Source organism: Cyanistes caeruleus, chromosome 7, assembly GCF_971803275.1.
Source record: "Cyanistes caeruleus chromosome 7, bCyaCae1.hap1.1, whole genome shotgun sequence".
Lineage (NCBI taxonomy): Eukaryota > Metazoa > Chordata > Aves > Passeriformes > Paridae > Cyanistes > Cyanistes caeruleus.
This window is the reverse complement of record NC_141707.1, coordinates 14,070,571-14,096,919: the sequence shown is the minus strand read 5'-3', so window position 1 is coordinate 14,096,919 and position 26,349 is coordinate 14,070,571. Positions and strand designations below refer to the sequence as shown.

General features: G+C 41.7%; 1 long non-coding RNA gene across 4 annotated transcripts in view; it reads left to right on the top strand.

The window, feature by feature from the left end:
- The window catches only part of LOC111931970 (uncharacterized), a 170,932-nt gene that overhangs the window by 78,999 nt on the left and 65,584 nt on the right, over positions 1 to 26,349 (top strand). For all 4 annotated transcript variants that reach the window (XR_015289125.1, XR_015289128.1, XR_015289127.1 and 1 more), the window contains exon 3: positions 11,864 to 12,051. This is a non-coding gene — a long non-coding RNA (uncharacterized LOC111931970). The remainder of the gene's footprint in view (positions 1 to 11,863; positions 12,052 to 26,349) is intronic.

Here is a 26,349-nt window from a genome sequence, read left to right as displayed (position 1 = left end):
CTTGGAAGGGTGAAGAGGAAGGTGTGAATTTCAGTTTCCAGCTACATACAGTGTCAAATACAGAAATGCAGCTGATCCCCAGGCTGAACAATTTTTCATGAATGAGGAGGAAGGAGGGGAGGACACCAAGTTTTCACAGCAGAAAATGGGAATGGGGAAAACTTAAATACTGCCCAGGCAGACGCTGATGTCCCAGGGAGTGGTCCCCTGGGGAGAGCAGAGCAGGTGGGGTGGGGGTTGTTGGCCTGATGTGAGAGGGGTTTCTGTCATTCTCCCTGTGGAGTCACCTTGTCTGAGGCAGGGTGGGTCCATTTCTGGTCCGACTGTCAGGAGCCCGCGTGCCCCTCTCGCAGCCTCACGCACAAGCACTTAGCAATTCCATTTTATGTGAAGTCCAGCTGTCCTCATTCTTTGAAGTACCTTCTCCAGCATTAACAGATGTTCAGTATCACTTTGCTGCTGTAATCAGGGTGTCCTTGATCTTCATTACAATGCACTGAACCTCTGTGAGAGATTCAGTGTGTTTGTGTCTATTTTCTACCTGGTCCTCTGGAAGATCACATGATAGAGTGATCTTCCTGATGACCCCTGCAGTGCCAGGGCAGATTTGGGTGTCCGGTTGAACACTACAGTCCAACAAGGCAGATGGAGCAAGTGGATGCTCAAGTTCAACACAAACGTACCCTAGGAAAAAAATAATTTTATTTGTAGAGCTATTTGGAAAAGCCTGAGTGTCTGTATGGATTTGTTCCATCTGATGTCCAAATTGCTGTGCTTTCAATTTCTCACTGTTGTGTCATTTAAAATACTTTTTATTTTGTGGTTTCTTTTTAAGGAAGGATTGATATTTCTTGAGGCTGGTCAAGTGGCACAGATCAGCTTGTTTCTGGGACACTGATTTCAGTCTGGTCTCGATCACCAGAAACAATCATGCCATTTAATGACTATTCAGTGTATTTAAAATGAGCAAATACTCTCATCCCATTTTCCAGCGGAAAATCATTTTATCAGAACTCCCTGGGAGGAAACTCCACTCCATAAACAACATCCATTGGCAATGGGAGCAGCAGCTGCCTACCAGTGCTGTTACCATCTCCACTGGTACCATATTGGCAGCCTAATCACTTCTGCACCTCAAGTGCCCTATTCTTCCCACAGCAGTAAGTCTTCCCATTAAATCAGATGTACCTTTTGGCTTTTGTTTGCCTTTTACTGAGGTAGATTGTGCTACTACTAAATAATGATAGATTTCCTGCTGGTGATAGTGATGGGGAGGGTAATGCTTTAGTGCAAACCTGGTAATAAGAAAACCATGTATTTAATTTACAGCAGTTTATTACCTATTAAATTAATGTCCCATGAATGTGGAGTGTGGTAAGTTTGTCTGAGTTGCTTGGTAGGCAGGTTTTTCTGAGTTCACATCCTGTATCATGTTAGTGCAATATGATAATGGACACACACTTTCTAACAGCAGTGGAAGCTGCCCTTGTTTTCCTTCCTTATTTCAGGTCTCCACTGCACTCTTTTCTATGAGGTGCCTGCTGCCACGGGTGCTTGCAGGTCTGTGGTGGCTCCAAGCCTTACTACTGGCACAGTCTCAGCCCTTTTCTGCACTAATTTGCTTTTACTATGAAGACAGAGGTTCCTTCTAAATGTGCTGTTTGTTTTAGGATGTAGGATGAATTTTGTGAGTAGCACAAGCAAATCTGTGTTTGCTAAAACCCTTCAAAGACTTTTTCCTTTCTAAATTGCAGTTCATCATTCTGTTCTGCATGATGCTAGTGGGCCAGGACTTTCCTTTCCCTCTGCTTAAAATCTTGCCATCTTTTCTGTGTAGAATTCAGAAACATTTTCTGAGACACAGGAGTATGCAAATGAAACAAATCATTGGTTTGCCCTGGTTGCTTCAGGGCAAAAAAAATGAAGAGGACAATGGGATCAAGCGAAAAAGCTCCAATGAACACCAAGCTAATACATCTTTAAAATCAATATTCATTGACTGAGAGATCACAGCTACTAATCATATGACTGTTGCCTGGCATGAGGAGTGTACAGCTTTAAAGTTCTGAGTTGGAGCAGGGTATGCCCAGAGTTTTTGGACACCTGGTTTCCTTTCATTTGCCATTTTAACTCTGCAGTTGTTGATCCTGTGTATCCCTGCAAGCACTACCAAATACTCCTGTGTTCTGTTAGTTCCCAGAGTACTAAAATGAGTGCTGGTTTGAGTCCAGGGCAGGGTTTTTCACCTAAGTCGGGTTTTCATTTTTTGTACTCTCTGTAGAGCAGAGAGTTTATTCAGTATCTGCATAGAGAACTTCTTTAATTCTTTTTCTGTCTTAGGACTTTTTATAGTTAGGAGATTTATTCCTTTTGCTATGTGATTTTAAGTTTTTTTCAGGGTAGTTTGTGACCAGCATCAGTTGGAGATGCTGGAGAACCCCTTCCTATATAGAGAATAGGTGGCTGTATTTGCTAATCTCCATGTACTTCCTGAACTGAAGTCTGTAACATCCCTCTAAGGTTTTTATTTGTAAAACACTGACATGTACTTTCATTCTTCATTTTCAATTTATTTATCACACATACATACGTATGTGCAATGTCTTGAAGCATTTAAGGCACTTGTTGATCAGGCATCAGTGATTTTCTTGTACCAAAGAATTGCCTCCAAAATAAAATGTAGCTTTTAAAATACTGCCTCTGGGGATTAATTATTCTGTTTTCATGCATGATTTGCACTGAAGTCAGTGGGAATTGCTATCATAGAACAATGCAAACCAAAACCATGTACCCTGAAGCAGGAATATGGTTTGTCCTATGCAAGATTTCAGTCAGAAGGGCTGTTCTCGCCTTAGTTCAGAGTGGTCAAAATAAAATGCTAGTTAGAATTTATATAGGCCACAAAAAAAATATTAATTACTCAAGTGCAAGCCCAGCTTCTCCTGACAGCTGAGTTTGGTACAGTACCAATTCTGTGGATACACTGAGCTCTTGGGGTGCCAATGAAGTGGAATAGGGATTTGCTTCTTGTGCATTATTGCCATCACATCTGCAACCTACAGCTGTGAGAGAAACAGAGACCCAGCTTTTGAAACTCTGGAACAGTGATCTCTTTGAGATGCAAGGTTTGTGCTGGGTAACGTGACAATATAACCCCAATAGCTGATTTAGAGTGTTGCTATATATAAATGCAGGTATGTGTTAGTGGAAGGTGAATTTCATAATGGGCAGCTTGGCCTGGTAAAACTAAAGAGCATCCTCTGGTAGGCTGGAGCCTGCTCTGGCAGTATTATGCCAGGAATGGAGTTATTCATTCTTCAAAGAAAATTTCACATAAGAATAAGCCTTGTGGAGTCAGACCTGTAATAGTGACAAGGAGCTATAGGGTGTTCTCACGCAGTGCTAAGAAGCCCAGTGTTTGGGACTGGAAATGTATTTAGGCTCCTCTGAAGTAGATCATTGTGTCAGTTCATGCTACAGCAATCTTTTACACTGTTGTTACTTATTATTATTTTCCAGATTGAATTAGATGCTGTACAAGCTCAGAACATAAAGATGGGCCCTGCCTAGAGAAACTTAATATGGATGTGACTGCTTAAGCTATTTTTTTTTTTATTATTTGAAAATAAATACATAACAGCTGCTGCTGAGAAGGAACGAGCCTATGAAATATCTGGCTTATATAAAAGTTAACAGTTCTTTTAAGTTAGATTCAAGTGATGGAGTGGGTGTGAAGGGGTGGGAAACTACTCAAATTGCCCACAGCCCTGGACTAACTGGGTTTTCCTGCTAATCAGATCAGCAGTGAAACTGTTAACAATGTTGACATTCACATTGTCACCATTAAGCTGCAGCCTAAACACTCCCTTTTGATTAAAGGCAGCATCTTAAATCTCTCCTCACTATTGTTGGAGCATTCCAGCAGCTTGAGCCAGCAGTCTGTCCTTACATCCCTTCTTGGAAGGTTTCCCTCCTAACCAGAGAACTAAGAAGCTTCACTGTCACTGAAAATAGCTGAGAACTTGCTTTGCTTTGAATGGGGCAGGGCACATCTTGCCAGCTGTAACTGCAGTGTTTTTCCCCCTCTGCTGAGAGGATGTGGCTGCCTATTCTGTGACTTGGCTGCACACAAAGGCAATGACAGACAGGGGTTAGTTGACTTTTGCCCACAGTTCAAACGTGGGTTTAAAATTACAGGTGCAAGTTTTGTGGTTATAAATTACAGTTGCAAAAAGAAGAGGTGGCCCTGGAATAAACTGTGCCATCAGCTTTAGCAGTGGGAAACTGAACATGTATGAGGGATGTTGCTGGAGAAGAGTTAGCATCTTGTAACCACCTGTCCCACTGCAGTGGGATACTTGGAGATAATTAAAGACAAATATATGTTCAAACAAAAGGCAGGGCTTCTCCCTCTCAACTCCTTCATCTTCATTTAATCAAAATCAGGCAATATGTTTTCGTAGGAGTTTGTTCCCTTTAATAATATGGAGGGAAGTGAATTTGTCCCACTGTGTGAAGCAAAGCCCAGCTAAATTCAAATCTGGAACACTCATCCAGAAGAGAGTTTGAGTGGAAACACTGGCACAGCCTGACCTGCAGTGGCAATACCAAGCCTCACTAATGTAATTACAGAATGTATGGGAAGCTGGAGCACAGCCCTGGGTGGGGTGCAGTACTGGTAGGATTTACAGGGTGCCACGTGTATTGGAAATGTGGTCATAAATGGGCATAAAAATAATCATCTTCAACTTACTTAATAAAATGAGTCAGAGTAAATAGGGAAATGTAAAAACACATTCTCTGCTTGTTTTATTGAATAGGGGCTTGGCTCTAGAGCTATGGTCATTCATTTTGTGGAAGGGTTTTTTTTTCCTTTTTCTCAGGATGTGAGAGTGAGGATACATAAAAGAAAAAAGAAAGGAAGGGAAAAATAAATCAGTCAATTTATATCCTTCCTGAAGAGCTTAACTGTATTGCTTTGGGCCATACCCAGTCTCTTTCTTCACTGGACATGTTTGTAAATGTTTTTCCCTCTTTTAACCTGACCTTCCTGCTCAGGGCAGTCAGGAGCCTCCTGCTCACTGCAGGGCAACTTCTGGAAGGCAGTGGGTGAATGAGGATGCAGGTCACAGCTACCTGCAAAATCCTGTGGGGACATGTGCCTTTGGATACTGGATTATACGTGGACAATACTGGAGACTGTTTCCTTCTCCCCTGAATGCTGTGATAAAACTGAGTGCCAGAGGAAAGGAAAATAAGCCTAGTTAAAAAAAGTTTGAATGGATAGAGTTAGATAATCTTCTTAGTAAACTGCTGGATCCACTCACCTCCCAGTATCTTGGTTGGTTGTGTGTCTTGTGCCTTATGTCTGCTAATAGTGTCCAGAAGTTGTAAAGGAATGTTTTGTTTATGCCAGTGCTCTGTGTTAGAGAAATGACAAGGGCCAAGCCCTGTCCTCTGCAATGCCATGGGTAAGTGGTGAGGATATTCCATGGGGCAGGGTCGGAGCCCTGGTGCTGTGACTGTGTATGATCCGTGTAGCTGTGCCCTCCTCTGCTTTCTGAAGTCCCACTTAACTCCTTTTTGTAAAGAAAAAAAGGGACAAATACTTTTTTTCTCATTTGTTCAAAAAGTAATGTGGTCCTTGGTGTAAGTAAGGGTGTCCTGGGGAGGTTTGGCTCTCCATATGCCACTCCTGCCTTCTGTGGCATGACAGATGTAAAAGGTCCTTTCACGTTTACCATGGTGGCATGACAACAACGTGTATCCCTGATTATCAGCAGTGTGTCACTCCCAAGGTTATGGAGTGCAAATGGTTCTGTAGCCATAAAAAATTAATCTCTATGTTCTCTGGTTTATCAGTCTGTACATAATTGGCCGCATTCAAATTTCGGTCAGGGTGGTGAAAATTAAGAATAATCCATCTGAGTTTATAATTGCTCAGTCTGCTATAACATTTAGCCAAATACAGTGTCTGCCTCCATCTCTCTGTACTTATAGATTTATTTATATGTGTATATATAAAAATGAATGTCTGTATAAATATGCGTGTGTGTACGTGTAATGAAAATGCTCCATAGTCCAAATCACCTTTTTTCAAAGATGGAAAGATACCAAGAGGATTATACTGGAGGGGCAGAAACTATCGTGGAGGGAGGAGGAGAAGGGAGGATTATTATGAGCAGTATGGATGGAAGGGAGAGATAAAGATTTTTGTCTTTGTACTTTGCAGTTTTTGTGTGTGCCTGCACTTTTTTATTTGGAGTATACTGTCATGATAGAAACAGAAGCAAAGGTCATTTACTCAGAGGAAATGAAATAAACCCACAAAGACTTAAACTAGCACAATGTAAAACATGCTGATGGCATTGACCTCCTCCTGCTTTACCTTGACAAAAAAAAAAAGGAAAAAAAGAAAAGGTAATGTTTCTGGAAGACAACTAGTGCTGTGACCTGCACTAATTAATCTGCCCATCAGATCTGATTAAGCACTTTCAAATCTGGCAAATTGCCACTTTTCTTGAGACACAAATGTAAATAAATACGAAGGTGGTAAATCACAGCCCTCCAGTGATACCTCTGTCAGCAGCCCCGAGCAAAGAGCAGCAGATATTGAGAGTCCAAACACTCCATGCCTGATAATAAAAATGTTTTTTTCTGCATGGGGATGAAGCAGAGCACATCACCATCTGCTCAAAGCTGTCTGATGTTGGGCAACTCATGCACCTGCTGAAAGGCTGTCTCTCTTGGATGCAGCCCCAGTCAAGTAACAGGCTCTGGGCAGGGCAGTGCCAGTGTGGCTTTCCCACAAGCATCAGGCTTGAGACAGGATTCACACACACACAGGTTGGCTGCTGCTGGGAGAGCAATGAGGTGCAAAACCACCTGAAGGGGCTGTGGTCCACTGGGAGGGGACTTGCAGGTGTTTTCCAGAGCTGCTTTTGCAGCCTACTGCAGGTTCCTTTGCACCCTGAGGTGAATGAGGGCACCATGGAGCACTGTCCCCTACTCATGGGAGCATCCTCCTGCTTCCCTGCTCAGGTCTGGCCTTGCCCTGCCTCAGGTGGGAGCTGGAGCTGCACTTTAGGTGTGCCTATGATAGCACTAGTTTTACCTCTTGGTTTATAGCACTCTCCCTGATTTAAGACCATCTGGTGTGACAGAGACTTCTAAATAACGTGTATTGAAATTAGTGAAATGCTTTGATTTGATCCTTTGATCTGAACCATAAAATTATTTCCATGGACTGTTTGCCTCAGTGTACCATTAAGCATTTAAGAGTTTGAATATCTTTATTGCAAAGGACTGAAGTCATTCCAGGTGAGGTGGTGTTATCTTCAGTTACTCACAATGTACTGCAGGTGTTGATTGATAAGTCCCACCTACTCTGCTTGTGTACATACAATAAAAAAAACCCCAAAATATAGATAAAAGTGGGGTTTGACTTTTCAGGAGCTCTGACCAAGCCTATAAAGCATTGAAATGTCTTAAAAGTTTAGAAATACCAATCTTACTTGGATTACTTTGTTACAGACAGTTAATTATAAGAACGGGCTTTACAGTACATAAAAAAGGGGAAGGTTAACGAAACTGGAGGACAGAGGGCAGTGTGTCAAAGGCCCTTTTTCTGAGTATTTAGATTTCTGAAAGCTTCCAATGTGAAACCTGTAAGATGGCTATATGTAACACAAAGCCCTGTAGCTCCTGGTGCAGTTAATGCAGTGAGAACTGTCTGGCTTGTCCACGGGCAGTGGTTTTCCCTGCTTCACATGGAATTTGAAAGGAAAGGTGAAGTGGAGATACTGAGGAGCAGTGGTTTCAGCCCCAAAGAGGCTAGTATTGAAATCTAAGCTCTTTAAAGGCATTTAGGTCACAGTTTTCTGAGATTTGAGTGAAACAGTTTGAGGGTGGTTTAAATAAAGATCTCATATCTTCGTGTACCTGAGAAACGGCCTGGTTTTCAGAGGTGCTGAACCCACACTTGACGAATGATTGATTGATTTCTTTACAGAAATCCTTTTCTTTGTGTAACTGCCTCTGAAGTTTAATCCTGGGTTGTAGGTGGTGCGAAAGCCTTCTTTTTAGGAAAAGAAAAGGGGTTTTTTTCCTCCCTCTGTATTACACAATAGCTCCGAAATGACTTTGAGAGAGAAAAGTGATTTACAGTTTTAGAAGACTATCCGAGGATGGAGTACTCTTTACTTTACTGGTCCAGAAGTAGGTGGTGCTCCGCAGCTTGCAGGGGGCGCTCCTTGGGGTCAGCAGGACTCTGCTTTTCCTTGGGCATGGCCAGGCTTGGAAGTCTGTGTATTTCTCTTCCCCCAAAATGTTCGTCTCCCATAGAGAGGAGTCCAATTGCTGGGCAGCTTGCTGCCATTGCACAGTCCCCTTTGCAGGCAATCCGTGCCTGTTACTGCTCACTTAGGCTTGTTTTCAGCATCCCACTCACAGGAGATCACACGACCTGCGCTTTCTTCTGCTGCTCCCTTTGAGCCAACAGCTGAAAACTAAAATAGGGCACAGCTGAAGTAGGGAGAGCTGAGAAGCTTGCAACAAATTTAGCTGTGTGAGTCTGCTGAGTCTGCTGCAGGAATTTACCTGCATGTCTAATTCAAATAAATGCAGTCCCTTGTCCATCTTAGGGGAGCAAGTGCAGCCAGAGGTCACAGGAAGGAAGGAGGAGCGATGTGTGCCAGAGGAGAAGTGAGTGGTTAGGTCGTGAAAGAGGCCTCCTTCAGAGGTAAGGCTGGACTGGGAAAGGGGCTCCTGAGCCTCCCTGTGTGGTCACCATCATCTGTACCCTGTGTGATTGGCAGCTGCAGAGTGAATGCACATCCTTGGCAGATACCAAATTCATTTGTGGAAGCAAGTCAGTTGTGCTGATCCACTTGGTAATGTAGAGCTCAGGTCTGGATGAATGCTTGACAGTGAATCTTCTCCTAGACACTGTTCTCTCAACCTGCTGGCTCCTGGGTTCACAGGCAGTCAACCCTGCTTTACTGTTTAGAGCAGAACCAGGTACCACAAGGGCTTCCAGTATCTGTGCCATGGCAGTGGAAGGGTTAGCAGCCTGCTAGAGTGTGTGGGTCAGTTTTGATGATTGCAGTAGAGAGCCCTGAGGCTTGAGAACAGCACAGCATGAGGGATTTTGCAGAAATTACAAGGCCTGTCTTTGGGTCTCCCTACTCATCCAAGGCAAGTACAGAATGCCTACTCATCCAAGGCAGAAATTACAAGGCCTGTCTTTGGGTCTCCCTACTCATCCAAGGCAAGTACAGAATGTTGTGGCCATTAAACAACATTGGTTCAAGGGCTTGTGTTCCTAGGCTGAGCTTGATCCAAAAAAGTATAAAAGGCCACTTTTATCCTTCAAGCTACTGTGTTTTGAGCATGTTCCTGTTTTGCGCTGTATTCTGTGTAGGAGATGACTTGAAGTGCACTGCAGGCTCTGAACCAATGACCTGTGAACTTCCATGCCTGGCAAGCCTTTGGTTTGGTGATTGTGTGTTTTCTTGAATCATCACAAAAGGATTCCTTGCCTAGTGTACCTCCTCCTCCCATAACTTCACAATGCTCTGAGCAAATAATCTTTTCTTAAATGCAACCAGACACCAGTATCTTACACAACAGGGAGTTGTTTGTTGATCCATCAATTCATGGGGAAAGTGAGCCTTGAATACATCATATATCCTCTGTATAAAATATGTGTTATGGAATGCAGTCTGAGGCAAAATATATTATAATCCATTAGCCTTGTAGGAATAATTTTTTTAAAAAATCCTCACCAGTCTTAGGAAAACCACATAAAACTGACACCTCATGTTTCATAAATAATTAAGCATAGTAAAGCAATTGTCCTTGGCTGTAGGTCCATGTTCTTATGTGACCATGCCTTCCACACAATTATTTCATCATAAATGTGTTTACTAGCATTATTTTTCTTGCAGCAGTTTTTAATAACATTCTTTGGGGAACACTTAAGAGTCTTAAGAGTCTTAAATTACTATCTTTTTTCAGACATGTACATATTGGCACTTGTGTTTATGAATGCATTTTGCCATTTCTTTTTTTTGAAATGTGGATTAGTAGATTATGTGAGACTCGAAAGAGAATAAGTATATGGTTATATCACCTCTAGAGCTGATAGTAAATGAAAATCTATTTTCATGAACATCTACAGTGTTCTTGAAGTCGGGTTTTTTTATGAAAGTTAAAAGTGAATTGGTTCCCTTTCTGTTCCTTTCTGCTTGTTTTTAAATTATATCAATATGTTTGAGAATTTTCTGTATCTTCTCCCAGTTTAACAAGTACTACTACAATGACAGCTTAAATAGGATTTTTTATTTATGAAAGATTTATTTTCCCCATGAAACCCACATTTTCTAGAAGTTCATTACCATTTTATATAAAAGCTTTTTTTCCCCCCCAGAGGCTGTATTTAGTTAAAGGAAAAAACCATCTCTAAATACGAAGAGTTCCACAGATTTAAAGAGGGACGGGAAAGACCTAGCTGGAACAGAGACCTCTTGACTATTTCCTCCCAAACTCTAAGTGTTCCATAAATGCTAACACACCTGGAAAAGGGGAGGACAGGTGCCCTGCCACTGCATTAACTTCATCCTGGAACCCATAAACTTTTGTGCAGGTACCTCAGTGAGGAATGCTGCTGCTGCTCCTCTCTTCCTTGAGGCTGCTTTTTCAGGTTAGCAATCTCCAGCACTGTCATCTCTGTAAGTCATGCCTGACTGTGTGTAGTATAATTTATTGCACCAACTTCTTCTTCTACTTCTCCTTTTATACCACTCTCACAAAATTCTCATAAATTCATATTTATGTTATGGAAAAACTGTTACCAGGAAAAGACTACCCAGACTTGGTGCCAGTGATATCAAAGTCAAAAATGTGTTTAATAATCGGACCAAACATTACTAGTTGGTTGAAATTTTATTTTGTATGGCACAAAAAAACCATACTAAAGATATAGATCTTCAATTCTATCAATTTAAAAGTTTCAAGTTATGATTTACATGAGTCATTTATGTAATGGTTTTGTAACGGTAAAGAGAACAAAAATTATTAAAGTATTTTTCTTTCTTTAAATGTGAATATTTTTCTTGGTCTAAAACAACAAAAAGCTTTGGGAACTCTAGAAATAAAAAGCAGGAGATAAACTCTCTTCTTGTTTGCACCTGCCAAGCCACACAGAAGTCAGCAGGCTGGTATGGGTGTAAACCCAGAGAGAATGTCAATCTTTGCCTTTTCTGCTGTAGAGCTCACATGTGCTGCTCAAGAGGCGGACTGAGGATCTTAAGCCACAAAAGCCTGAATCTTGTTTTCAAGGTCTAAGTGCTCTGGCCTGTCAGATTGGGTTTTACAAGAGCCCCAGAAAGTTCTAGAATTCAGAGAAGGATTTTGATGGCTAAATATTAATTTTAACCCTTAAGTGATCTTCTGCTTGTGTAAAATTTGGTTATATCAATGCTTAGCCATTTCTGTTTTGTTGGCCTCTTCTAAACTTTGAGTTTGCTTGCCAGTTTTGGATCTGGTTGGTAGATCAGACTCTAGCTGCCCTCCAAAACACATGATCACTTGTCTCTGGCTTCTTGAAATCAAGTAGCTTGTTTTTCTAACAGGAAAAACCTTTTTCTCCCAATGAGATGTGCATGCAAATTTAAGTTGTAGTTCACACACGGCTACAGACATGATTTTTGCTGCACTTGGATGGTTCAGAGTACAGGTCCATAATGGGTTTGAAGAATGAAGGGAGCAATACTTAGATATATGAGTTTGAAGCTCAAAAGGTACAGAGATTTTAAGGCAAAATCCCTTCTATTTCTTCTTCTCTGAATGTTATCTTTTTCAGAAATCACAGGAGGAGAACAACTGATAAAGGTCACAACCTACAATTCCCATCTTTGGTTGAAGAAGGTCTCTGGTCTTCAGCCAGTCTCCTACGGTGCTTGGTCTTGAAAATGCACAGCAAGTTGGAAGTCTTACATAGTGATTTCTTGAAACCTTTTCAATATGACATTCTAATTCCTTAAAGTCAAGGTAAGAGAACACGTCTCTTCATGACCAAGTCATGCAATTCCTAGGTGATATTAAAACTGGGTGAAAGCAGAAATGGAGGCAGAGAAGTGGCTTTTGTTAAGTGTGTGGGTAGAGAGAACTGCCGCATGCCTGTGTCCATACCTAAGGCCGGTTCCCATGCAGAGGGGACACTCCTTCTCTCAGAAAAACAAGTCTGTGATAAATGGGGATATATGAGGTGCTATGTGGTGGGACATGAGTGCTGTCTGAGAGACGTAATGGACTGGGTTGAACTGCTTGGCATGTATTATTCACGGCAGTCTAACTTTGAGTTTTGGCACCACAGTACAGTAGCAGCTTTTACACAGTGAACAAGAGAAAAAGTGTCTGAATTTTTCCATGAACAGTCAAAAGCCTTTGTGTTTGAAACTTGCACAGAGATACTAATTCAGTAGAACTTTGGCATTGATTAAACAGGTCACATCTGATGTATTATGCATAAATGAGCTTAAAAAGTGCTAATCTTCACAAATAAAGCAAATACAGCGAGGTGATATACATTCCTTTCTGAAAACCAGCAGTCACTTGGACTCAACAAAGACTAATTAATACAATTTTTAAAGATATGCTATATAACTCCTTGAATATTTATGGCTTGGATGAAATAATACCCTATATTGGTCTTGAACCACAATGAATAATATGATTATTTTTACTTTGCAAGAGGTCACAACAAATGTTTGAGATTTAAGCTGCCATAGCTACAAATTTAGCAGAAAGTAGGCATTTAATGATAGATTTCATTGCTGTGGTTTAGGTTTTATTTTGAATGTTTGTTTTGTCTTAAAAACACTAATGCTAAAATGTTGTCTCAAATCTTTATTTTCAAATTACTTATTATATCACCATAAATTACAGGGTGCAGTAAAATCCAGATTTAAAAGTAGGCATACTTTACTTTCTCATATTGCTAAAAATAGTACAATGCTTATGAAACACAAATCATCATTAAAGAAGTTCTTTTTATACAACTGAAGTTGCTAGTGCTGAACTAGCAGCCTTCCTCCAAGTGGCACAATGGACTGCTCCAAATTTAGGTCTGTAATGGTAGAGGTTAACTTTAGGAAGTCCGACTAAAACTGTAATCTATAATTCTACCACAATTACAATGTTTTCTCTCAAATGACAGTGAAGTCCCTGGGGTGAATGCTAGCAAATACCTTGTAAAGATGTTCTTCTGGCTTTTATTGTTTTGATGCTTTTGCAATTTCAGCACATGTTCCTAGATTTGTCAGGAGACCCGGGCTGTGCCCCAGGACTGTTCCGAGGCTGTGGGCTGCAGTCGGCTCTCAGCACTCAGCCAGACGCAAAGGGTGGAGCACGTAGTTGATAGCGAAGAGATGCATATGCCACGTTGACAAGATGATGGGTAAACAAAGCTTAAGGGACACTTGTTAAACTCGACATAGCCAAAAATGAATCTTTTTCATGATATTTTTAGAAGGCTTCAGCCTAGGGAAAACATTCACCTGTGTGACCTGAGGAAAAGTCTAAAGAACTGGTTGCTATTTAGCCATCAAAAAAACCATATGTGCATCTTTTTCAGATGCCCTCATCAGTTCTTTCCTTCCAGGCATATTTTTGGAAGACTCGCACGTCTCCCTCTGTGAATCACAGTATCCTGCTGGCTTGTCAGAATGAGGTGGGACCAACACACGTCAACTCTGAACCTAAATCCTATCTAATAAGCGTGACGTGAGGGCTGCCAGCAGCCAGTGCTCTTTTGCCAGGCCACTGAGGGAACTGTGCACTACTGCTGCTGCTTGTTGCCTCAGCTCATGGTACAGTCCCAGTAAGGACAAACCTGAAGTATGTTGCCATTATAACGTTGCCTCTGCCTGGGAGTGAGAAGAGCTGTGTGCCTGCCAGCATTTAAACAAAAAAGCTCCGGTGTGACTGGATGGCTGGAGAAGCAGGGGCACGCAGGTAGCAATCCAGTTGGGAAACAGCAGGGCAGCCCTCAGGGTTTGGCCTAGACTGTACAAAGGTTCAAATCAGGGGTGTTACAGGCAGATGTGTGGTCAGGGAAAGGCTCCCCTGAGCAGCGCCAGGCGGTGACAGCCTGGCTGGGGAGAGCTGCAGAGGGACCCGACGTGGGGCACCCGTCTGTGCCGGTCAGCAGAGGAACAGCTCTGGTGAAATGGGATTTCTGAGCAGGCATTTAATAACAAATTCTTGCAAGCATACCCAAAATAAATGAAAATGTAGTGGAAATCTTTCTTAGCTAACTTCACCAAAGCTTTTGGCCTAACGTGCTGCTGCAGGCGTTAGCGCAGCAAGTAGGTGGCCTGTGCTGCTGCCCATTCTCTGTCAGGAAGACAAAGAATCTGGGAGAAGCATCAATCTGTTTCTCTTCACAGGGCTGTCTCTTCCCCCCTTTGTCAGTCAAAGGTGTCAATGTCTCTCCCCTCTATCCTCCCCCCTCCCTGAGTTGAGTAGTGTCAGTCATTCCTGTTTTTTTCTTTTTATTAATGATTTTGCAAGGCTATGTCATTACTGTGCTATACATTTTTATACAGATGGCACGACTGTGCATTTTAATGGCAAATCTGTTTCTCACATAACGCCTGAACTGCAAAAAGACTTTGACAGACTGGTTCAAGGAAAACAAACTGGTTTTAAATGTAGCAAAAACTAAAACAATGCCTTTTGGCTCTCCTAATCATCTGAACTCAAAGGATGGTTTTATTTGAAAGTCAGAAATCTTAAGAAGTGGACCAAACTTGTGTGTTGAAAGAAAGCCAGAGGAAAAAAATAGAGGTTCGTCATTCATGGGCTGCATGCTTTGTTTAGTGAAACACAGAGGATTCATCCCTGATACTCAGCCTAAATGTAACCAGAACTGCATTTGGCCTGTAACTCTGGAGACTTCTGGACTCAGCAAAATTTTGAATTTCAGGAAGAAGTGAGGTATTAAATTTATAAATGTGAGAAATAGAATGTAAGGGGGGGGTGGGGGGGTAAAAAACCCCCCAAAATGAAAAATATTATTATGTTAAATACCATTAAAAACAAAGAGCAGAACACATATTTGTCCATTTTAGATAAACCTGTTTCTTCTCTGATCATCTTCTTTGCATTTTATGTTATTTTACGCCTATATAAATACAAACTGTTCTCAGTGGTCCTGTCATCACTGTTCTCTGAAGTAAGACACAAGCTTCTGTTTATGTCTCTATCCATGTATCTCCTTTAATATCTTACCTTGCAGTTGCTGTATGGGCACAGTTCACAGTAGCCCTGATCCTTTTTTGGCTTCTGCACTGTGCAGTTGATTGTCTCTGGTGCTCTGCTCCAATGGATTCATTTGCATGAACTGGTTGAGCTCAGTGGAAAAGTGAGCTGATACCTTCCAGATCTTGCATGTCTGAATTTTCACATCCTTGATACCCTTATTTCCCAGCCTGGAAGGCCTCAACATTGTGTTGCTTTGACACTTACATTCATGTGAATAAAGCTCAGAGACTCTGTTGGAAAGGATGACCAGGAGAAAGGAGAGGTGGAATTAATTCTTATTAGCACTCCAAACTCAAGTATTTTATGAGGGCCCCAAGCAGGAGGAAATTCATATCAATGGCTGAGTTCTGGTGTGTGTTGACTACAGTGAAGTGTAAGAATAGTAGTTTTCAGAAATCTATGAATGTTAGCTTCAACAACATTTGAGGAGCTAGGAAAAACGAGTAGGAGATGGAAAGCAGAGACAGACCTAGCTGGTATTATTGGCATCTTAGGCTCTTGAGCAACCTAAAGGTCCCTCTGTAGCTAAGAGGGATCACTCAGTCCCAATGGTGCTCTGACATACTGGAAAGAAATTAAAATGTACAAGTATTTCCCAAATTTCCCACAGAAATCAGGACTTTCTGCTGTTGTTTTTCATCTACTGAAGAGACACATCGGTGTTCAGATTTGGGTCTCAGGATGTTATCCTATTTTGTAGCCTGACTGACTGTAAACGTCTGGGTTTTGGTAGGCTAGTGCTTCAATAACATTGCAAAAATTGAGGATGGGGAAAAGCACTTGGAGTATCTGTTCCCTCTTTCTTCTTCCAGGCTTAATGTTGAGCTAGCATCAGACTGAAATCACATGGTTGTTGACCACAGCTGCATTTTATATCCACTTCTGCAACATGTGTAGGAATATAAACATAAATTACTGGAGAGTTGTTTCAAGAACAACAGTGTATGTAATTAAAAAAGCATAATTTACAGCATTCTTTCAAGACAAAGTGTTATGTCACTTTTGTTTCATCATAAATAAAAGGGGCGTTGGATAAATTTTTGGCATGATGAGAAAGCTGCCAAACATGAATATGGCTTGAATTTATCAGAAATAATTATTATTTTTATTCAGTATGCTATATTTGCATGGTGTAAGTAACATTCTCTCTCCACCCTAAAACTGTGGCAGGTGAAAACCATTGCACTGAGACATCAAAATGCCAATTTCTTTAAATGGCATTGCAATTTTTTTTCCCCTGAAATATTTTTTCTTCATGAAGACAGACTTTTCCAGTACTGTTGCCTGTCTTTCTGTGATTTGAGTGTTCCATCAGGCTTCCAGTGCTGTTGGTTTACAGATAGTTAACTCAGACAAGGTCGTAGGTAGATGTAGCACAGGTAAGCTTTTCAAACCCATCTTTAATGACACTCAGCAATAGCATTGCAAGATTGTAAGAGTTTAGCAAGTATCTTGCTTTCTTTTGAAATTTTCACTCCTTATTCCATAGCTCTTGTGAACATACTCATCCAGATGCTCACCCATGTGAATTTGTACTTGATGTAAAAAGATGGACACAGGGCAGCCGTTTGAGGCATGGCAGAACGCTAATTGATGACTGCCTTCCTGGCAACAAGGAGGTATAACAGCTCCTACAGAGTGAGATAGAGAGTGCCTGCAGGGATAGGGGTCTACTGGATAATAGCCTCTGATTCTGAAAGGGGCTGAGAGAAGGTGGTGAGCAAAGCTGATTTGTGGTGGGTGTTTTAATGGGGCTGTTAGGGGCTCTAACAGTTGACTGCAGGAAATGGAAAATTTGCAAAGGCACTTGTCTTTATGGATCAGGATAGTAAAACTCCAGTCCATCCTCTACCAATGCCCAGAAGAATTTATTTGCTATCTATTCACTGTTTCTCCAGCAGGTAACCACTTAATGAAATGTCTCTGAATACACAGGTTGTGATTATTTGATGATGTTTTCTCCACATTTTATTGAGACTGTGTCTTGATAGTTATTTCTCAGTGGAGGTGAGAGTACTTTTGCTTACTGGGGGCCTGTCACAAGTCATCTGTTATTGGGGATGAAGATAGGATTTCACTCCAATAACAAATTTCTTGGGTCAAATACCTGTGAAAGTATCCAGACCAAAGGGAATCACAGTGGGACTTACTGCAGCTCTCTTGAGAACTGTCCATCAGTCTGTCTGAGCATCTACTCTCAGTGCAGCAGGGCTCCTTTCTAGACCAGTTCATGGATTTTCTCTTTGTAGAACCCAGATGTAGGGCACAGGGCTAATAAGAAGTTCTCACTCTGGGGTTCAGGCAAATGTGGTCATTGCTGCTCCCCACAAGCACAGCAATTGGATCTTCCTGCTGAAGGGAAACCCCGGGAGGAGATCCACATTTTGGCCAGGAATTCATTCCTGGAGTAACACTCGTGGGATATCCTACTTCCTACGGCAAACAGCAGCAAAGCTGTTATTCACAAGATGTGTTTCCCCTTTTTATTAACAGTGCATTAGGAGAACTAATTAGTGGCACCTTAGAGACTTCCCTTCTGGGAATCCAGGCTATAAATATCTTCACTGCTCAGCAAGGAGCTCTGCAGAGTGGGACTGTAGAGGAGATGCTACAGCTGGTTAAACAACGCAGCCTCTGTGTGGGTGTCTCTGTAAGATTAAGGGAAGCTATAAAGCCACTTCACTGAAAAATGGTTGTAATTTTTCATCAAAACATTTTTAATAGAAAAAAAAAAGGCTTTGATTTGCTGAAAAAAATTATGTGATGAGCTTCTGTTTTGGTTTAATTTTTTCATTTCCTTCTGTTAGAAAACCAAAATAATTTCACTTTCATCAGCAGAAAATAAAGCAAAGGGATTGTAAGGATGTGGATAGGAAGAAAATAATGTTTTTTGCTCTGTTTGGCTCCAGAAATTGATTCCTACTTTTCCAGTTGTTTAGTAAAGATGCAAGTAAGAAATAACAAATGAAGCCTTGGGGAGGGGGAGGGAAGGGTGTGGGTGTGTGGGTGTGTGTGTGTGAGAGAGAGAGAGAGAGAGATTTTGGGAAGTTTCACAGTGACTGACTTCAAACATTTCTTATAAAGGTAAAGGAAAGCAGACACTTTCCTCAAAGGACATTTTCTTTGGTTTACGCATTTCATATTTCCATCTAGTGGATCCCAGCCTTCCCTATTGCCTGAAGGTGCAGCCTGGGCAGACTAATTTCAATCTGGGCAGCACAAATACTGCCAAACATTCATTTTGTTCACTTCATGTGCCTGTGTATGACTGTTAGTAAAACCTGAGGAATTTTTAACCAATTTCATGTCTAGCTGTATTAATAGAAACATGCCTAGAGATGAGTTCTGATCCTGACTGTTACTAAATGTTAAATGAAAAAAAAATTATAAAAAATCTATGGTGGTCCTGAAGAGGTGACATCTATAAATTATGACTAGAACTGGGAAGGGGGATATTGACTGCTTGTACATTGACTTTTATTTTTGTTTTAGGAGCTGAAGGTCATCATATGTGGGTGGTGGACAGTGTTTCCTCCCACAGTGTGCAGTACCTCAATGTGCTCCCTTCCCATTCTGTGGTGCCACCGGCAGCTGCTTGGCTGCCTGTTTGGATGCTGAGCTGAGAGGCACTGTTGATGTGACTGTGGGTGGTGAGCAGCTTGTCTTCTGCTGCTCTGAGCTCAGGAAGTCAGGGACTTAAACAATTTTCCCCTTGTTTTTCTCCCCCTTCTTCTTCTTTTACTATTCACTTGTCCTTGGAGTGGTGGGTGTTGCTTAGTATGGCTGCCCTGAGAGAGGTGAAGGTCCCTGATGGAGAAACTTTCACTGACTTCCTTGGAACCTCTGGTTAACTGCTGTCACCCAGGAAAGGATTAGAGAGGGGAAGAGGTATTGCCAGTGGGGTATATTTAGCTGCTCAGGCAGTCTGTGCTCAGGGAACTCACTTGTGTGGTCAGCCCAGCTCATAGCCAACAGAAAACTCCAGTTTGTTGATGTCTGGCATTGCCTGCAAGAAGAAACACACCTTGGTGGGAAGCTGAGGGCTTCAGATGATATGAAACCAAAAGCTGCTCAGCAGTAGAATTGCCAAATATTTTAGGGAAAAGCTTAGTTGTACTTTAATTTCCAGACTGGCAGTGGCTGTCTTTTAGCATGTCCAGAGTTTTGTATCTTTGCAACTAATGAAAAATACACTATCTCCTTATTTTAGAATAATTAGTAGAGTTCTAGAAACCTTCCCCCATCATTTCTCACAAAAGTACAAACTTCTTAGTTCAGAACTGCAGAACCCATAGAGAATAAATGACATTAACATTTTAGCAGTTGTGTGACCCTCATGCACACGTTTGCTATAATTTCTAGGAGCTCCCTGATGATAAGCATGATATAAAAAATTTAACCACAAAGAAAAAAAAGTTTGAAGATCTGTTATGGGTTCACTAATCCCAGAAAAGCAAGGAAGTTCAGAATTCAGCTGATTCCATCAGTAGTGTTGGTTGTGCTGGTTTTCATTAGTGAATGTTGGACGATGCAATTTTCCACCAGCTCTGTATCGCCCTGAACTTTTATGCTGGTGGGTTTTAAAATCCTGGAAATGTAGACCAGGAAAGACTTTGAGAGATCTTCTCTTCTTCTTCAAGAACGTGGAATCAATCATGTGTACTCCATCTCTGGCATGTGCTTGTCGAGGTTTTCACAAAATCTTCTAGAAAAGTGCAGCCTGCAGTCTTCCTCCCCCAGTGTTTCTTAATCTGTGGCCAGAAACCCAACCAGAGTCATGTTTAGACTCAAGGTGATTAATTTTACTTGCTGGTTCTATTAATTCCTTGGCTTTCTGTTTGGTTTCGAGCATGGTCAATTTTCCACATTAAAACATGGCATCTCTGGTATGCAAGGAAGAGCCAAGTCCCCAGAGAAGAGGCAAGAATGCAGTAGCAGCTCAACAGAGCAAAAGTTGGAGATGTTGTCACTCACATCAGGCCAGAAATACTGTTTCTATGCTGGGCTACAGGAAGAGAAAGAAGTTTCATGTGTGACCAATTCATTTAAATGCTGATTCTGGTGTCTTGAAAGAGCTGGCGGACTCCCTCCTGTCCTTCCCTTCAGCTGGTGCTGTCTGCTCCAGCCTGGGAAGTGGGGAGCAGCAGGGATCAGCTCTGGTCTGTACAAACCCCTCCTGGGAGAGAGGGGACACCAAGGAAGGCCAGATGATATCAGGTTTTTCTGCCATAAAATAAACCACTTTTCTTTTATTTTCTTCCACCTTCCTCTTGCGACCAAATGGAACTTGAAATAAGCAGAGAAAACAACTATATGTTGTTGTGGTACTTCAGACCAAATATGAAAATGTTACACATTTTACCTTCTTAGTGGAAAAAAGGGAGCAGTTGCTGGGGAGCCAAACAAATACTTCAGCATTGACAGTATAGTCAGCTGACCGCTATGCAAAAAATGAACAAAAAATTGGACTGCAGTGGCCAAAGCTGCGCTCATTCCCCTTTCTGAATTAGCTTCCCGCAGAAATTCAAGTGGACCAAAAATTATTCATAGGTGTTTCCAAGAATAATGAATAAAACCAAATTGTAAGCTGCTTGCAGGCATAGTCAGAAGGAGATCTAATTTTCCAGATTACTCAATGTGAATTATTAATTCTGCTTGACTAATGTTGAGCAGTCTCCTGGTATTTAAGAGGAAAGGCAGTCTGCTTTATCAGTTCATTGCTGATACCCTCCTGTACTTTTCACATCACATTATATTTAACTTATTCTGCCTTCCCAAATCAAACCTAGCACCAAGGGAGGGAGTAGAAATGCTCTGGCTTGAACATTTCTATGAGCTATTTGATGACTTGACTGTTCCTGAGGGCTCTTCAGTCCACGAATGCACATGAACACGTCCTTTGTAGGGCAGTGGGACGTGTGAACTTGCATGAAAAAAAACCCCAACAAACAAATCACTTGTAGCTTACAATAAAACCAGCACAACAAAAGATATCCCTTGCCCCATGTTCCTCATGGGAACTAGGCCTGTTTCTTGCCTTTTTGTTGTGTTCATCTCTAGCAAACTGTGCCAGAGGCTCGGTGCTGTGCTGCCTGTGGGTTGCAGGGTTGGTATGGGTAGGCCCCAGGTCACTGCTCTAACTGATGGGATGAGAAGAGATGAGGCTTAGCTTGTCTGGAACGAAAGCCTGTTGCATTTTCAAGGTCAAATCCTACATGTTGTATAATTTTGGAGTAATTTCAGTGATTTGCTAGATTTGCTTGGGATTTACTCTGGATTTACACCAGGATAAATTTCATCTGAAGGATAAAATGGAGCTCAGAGCCAAAATAGAACAAAATGTAAATACTTTAGTCCCTCAAGAATGCTTACCCCAAGTGATGAAGGAAAAAGCAAAGAATTTTTGCATTCTGGCAGGTAACTTTCAAGAGCTGGCAAGATGAAGGAGGTGAGAAAAAAATAACTGCAGAGTGAATCAAGTCATTTTGAGTTCTTTGTAACTGACCCATTTAAATGTTTTTTTAAAAAGGGTTGGAAATCTCAGATTTGCTTTCCTGCAAAGCCAGGAGGCAGTAAGATGTGGTGGTCCCTGTGTGCTATGGGAGCAGGCAGGACAAGGGGTGCTCAGCCAGCTGGAAGGTGAGCTGCAGTGTGGGATGCTCCAGCTGCCAGGTCTCTGGAGCCTCCCTTGAGAAACACTTCAGTAAGTGTTTTCCGATCTTCTCTGATCTAGTTTGTGGCAGTGATGAGAAATGCCACAAAAATGAATATCTTAACAATATTTGTCATACAGAAACATTCTCCTTTGTATAGAATGACATTCTAGCTGAAAGCAGCCTTTCCCTAACTTTCCCTCAGTTCCTACATACTATGGTATGTAGCTGGGTTTGTGTGGCTTGAGCTGATTTCCAGCTGAAGAACTGTGCTCAGAGTAAAGGGATAAATGGAGGGAGGGTGTATTTGTGCCACATCTACAATGGGACTGTCCCCAGTCTCCAGGTCAGTATCATCAACTGAGTTATCACAAGATTTTGTTGGGTTTTGGGGGCTTTTTAAAAATAAATAAAAATGTTTTTATCTCAAAAAGCTTTTTACTCATTTTCCTGTGCTATGTCTTGCTTTTTGTTTTCAGGATACTTGATATATAGGTTGCAGTCACTTAATGACTTATAACTCATTACTCCAAAGACATCCTTCATGAACTGCACTCAAAATGTCTAAAACTGCTTATTTTTGATAGGAACCATAGTATTGAACTATGCAGCATTCTTCTTCTGTAAAATACACAGTCCTGCCCACTGTATTTTAGTCACCATTTTTAGATATCCTTTATAAAAAGAGCCATTAATAAGACTTTCTGAGTCTCTTTCCATGGGCACATAATATGCACTATGTCTTTAATTAGCACCTTCATTCCTCTCCCCCTTCCCCCTCTCCCAGGAAAAAGCCAAACCCTCTTCACTACCAAAATGGCCTGTCAAAACCTGACAACTGAAGTTCTGCCTTGTCAATATAAAATTGTCTGTACCACTATGAAAGCTGAATATTTGGGGCTGGTGCAAAATAACGCACCAGCTGCATTGTCTGTTTTCCTGCTTTATTCCATTTCTGCTTAATTTTTTCAGGGCTACTGAAGGATTTCTTGACTCTCCCGAGTATTTGCTGTAGAAAACAGATCCTATTTCCTTCAGGGCTGTGTGGAGAATTGCTCTAAGAGAGTATTTGTGGATGCATATGGCAATTGACATGTGTATCTATTTCTATATGTGCTTTCCTGTGTGTATTAGTATATTCAGAAGTGCTGAGAACTCTTCTGTCAAAGGGTACGTGAATTCAAGCATTGTTTTCCTTTCAGAAGTGGGATTTTACTGGGAATGCTGGCAGGCCCCTCACAACAGAAGGACGGGTGGGTGCAGCTACTGTATGTATCTGTTGTCACATTGGATTTTGTGCAATAAAAATAAAACCCTTGGTCAGAAGTGTCATAAAAGTTTGATTGACTTTCCTCTTTAATTGCTTATCATCTTTGAAGAGACTTCTTGGCATTTAGAAACCAGTGAATCTGTTTCCCATTTCTTCAGGCTTTATAAATAAACCCTGTTTATATTAAAATGATAGACAAATATACATAAAGCTGGAAAACATGACCACAAACTCTTTTCCTCTCTCTATGCACTTAAAAAACAAAACCCTAAAGACACTTTTATTGTTGCTAAACTTTTGCCCTTGGCTGGTAGGGCTTTCTTTATGTTTTAACAGATCCAGACATTCTTTTCATGTGGTCCTTGGATGTTCTATATTTTATATCTTTTGTGGCTTTATAAAAAGGGAAGAATGAGCTTGCTGCACAAACATATCTGATGGCAATTTTTTTTTTTTTGGTTGTGTTTTTTTGCAAGTCAGAACTATTGTGACGTTTCCATTTAAAAAAGAATCTTGTTTCTCCCTGCTCCGGGAAGATGCGTTAGAGGGTTTCAGTAAGCCAATGGAAACTGAATAGATTTTGAAGTATTTTGGAGGTGGGTGCTGAACACAGCCAGGCAAGTGCAGACACCTTCCCTTGCTTTTGCTGTCATCTCCCACCATCAGAGGCGAGGCGTGTGCTGCCTGCAGCCTAGTGCAGGGAGAGCCGAGAGCTTTGGCACTAGGATAATACCCAGAGACTACTGCACAAAGGTTTAGCTCCTTTCACCTGACTTTTTCCCCCTTCTGAGGCAAGTTTCTTGCTGTAGAGCAGCATCATCCCCCAGAGGCTCTTGAATCCTGCAGGAGTTAAATTCTGGGCTCTGCTGCAGGGGCAGACAGGAAAAGGTGCCTTGTCTGCACTGTAGCCCTGGCTCAAGGAGCAGGTAAATGAGGTTCCCCTAGGTTGTTCAAAACAGTGGAGTGCAACCTGAAACAGGAAAGAAAATGGAAAAGAGGGACCAGCGAGGAGCTCTGTGGGGCACATGGCTCTGGCAAGGCTCTGGTGGGGCCTTTCACTGCTGAGGTGGATGGTGGGAAAGGGAGAGGGCGGCATGAGCAAAAGGAGAGGTCAAGAACTGGGTGAAGGGCCATTGACCTCACTGTACCTCTGGAGTGAGCAGAAGTCCCTAAAACACAGAGGTGCATGATCCTCGTGCAGGGAGATGATCTCAACAAATTTAAAGATGCCCAAGTGTGTCAGACCTATAGGGCAGTTTTGTAGCACAAAAGAAAATTTGGTTTAATGATACTAATCTTCCAGTCAGAAGAACAGGGCTCTCATATGTTTCACTAAATACAACACCCAGATACTTCTACAGTAATAAAACCCAAGTTAGAGAGATAGAGTGCAGCTCAGCCATGAAAATATGTGGTAGTTGTACAACAGCCAAATGAAAAAAAGTTTATCAGAAAACATTTTCAGATGTTTGCTGTCTTCTCATATAAAGCATGACTTCAGTGCAGATCTGTGTCTGCACAGGGATGCAGCTGCTGTGAGCTTGGGCATGGGGCTGGAGAGGTTTGGGCAGAGAAGCAAACTCCCTGATTTTCTTTTTGTGGTGCTGCATGCTTGTGTTCCAGATTCCAGGGCCTGAGAAATTAATGAAATTTCTTTTTCATTAAATGCTTTTAAACAATGGGAGAAGGTGCCTCCTTTTACTGGATATTAACATTTAAACTTATTTAAGCAGACAGCATAGCCAACCACATGCCCCAGGGGGCTAATTTTGATCTTTGTTATTTTCAGAGCTCCTGTGCATGTTTGTTAGCCTTGTGGTCCAAGGTGCAGCAGTTCTCATGGAGTATTAGCTTCACTTTGTGTTGTAGTTCCCTTTTCTTGAACAGCTTTATCCATGTGTTTCTCCATGCAGCCGTACTGCTCTTGTATGCACAAAGGAAATTGTTCTCGGTCAGGATTTTCTGCTGTGAGTGACAAGCAGAGACATCTCTGTGACAAGCATCTTAGGACTTTGCAGAAACAGGAAAATACATTTGGAGAACAGGAATGCTTTTACAGTTAGTCTTCAGCAGCGAGATACTCAGGTTTTACTGGTTTGTGGTATTTAAAAGATTTATTAGAAGACTTACATACCACTTGAGGGAGATAAAGGAGAGATACACTAGAGTAGTGTAGAGGATGGCCTCTCTGGGATATTTCTGCCCCAAATTATCCTTAAGTTTTAATGTAGGAAAAGGGTTTTTTGCTATGGACTGACCCCAAGCCTTCTCTTTTCAAGTATGTTTCCTCATTTGCCTGACCAAAACCACATTATGCTGCTACCCAAAGTCTGCCTAGGTACCAGGGATTCCCTAGCATAGGGATTCCATCCTGGAAAATGCCTCTCATTGCTTTTATACAAGGAAGCCAGGTGCCTTCCTTAACCAGCAGCACTCACTACCGAGGACTGTGCTTATGAGTAGCTGACTCCAGCTCTGGCTGCTGATTTTAGAGGATAAGGGGCCTCAGGGCATCCGTGTCTGCCATTAAAGGGTCTGGCAGGCAGCACCTAGGAGAAAGTCACACAAGTCACTGTGTTTATAGTATGTGTGAAGTTAGGTGGGTCACATAGAAGCAGAAGATAGATTTTGTGACTCCAGATTATTCTACATCAGTATTTTTTAAACTGTGGGCAATATATGAAGGTACTCTAGAAGATTTAAGCTTCAAGAAATGTTGGAGCATGTTTCTCTTCAGCCAAGCGAATCCTGCACAGGTAGGAGTATTGTAGAAGCAGTCCACTCCTTCCACAGTCCCCTGTCCTAGTGAGAAGGGAAGCACAGAGGTATCTCATTGGTCTGGCCACCTTAACTAGTCTTTCGATCCCCCATTTTCGCTGGAAATTTTCTGTGTGCTGATGTGATATCAAAGGGTTTGTGTGTTTTTTGACGTTTTGCTGGGGACTTTTTTGTGATGTCTGCGTAGGCTGCGGTGAGCCCTTTTGTGTCCCACAGGGAACTACGAGGAGCAGCCTTGGACTTTTTGACCACCAGACTTGATTACTGTAATTTCATCTTTGCAGGGCACTCAGTGCAGCACCTCCCCAGTCTGCAGTAAGT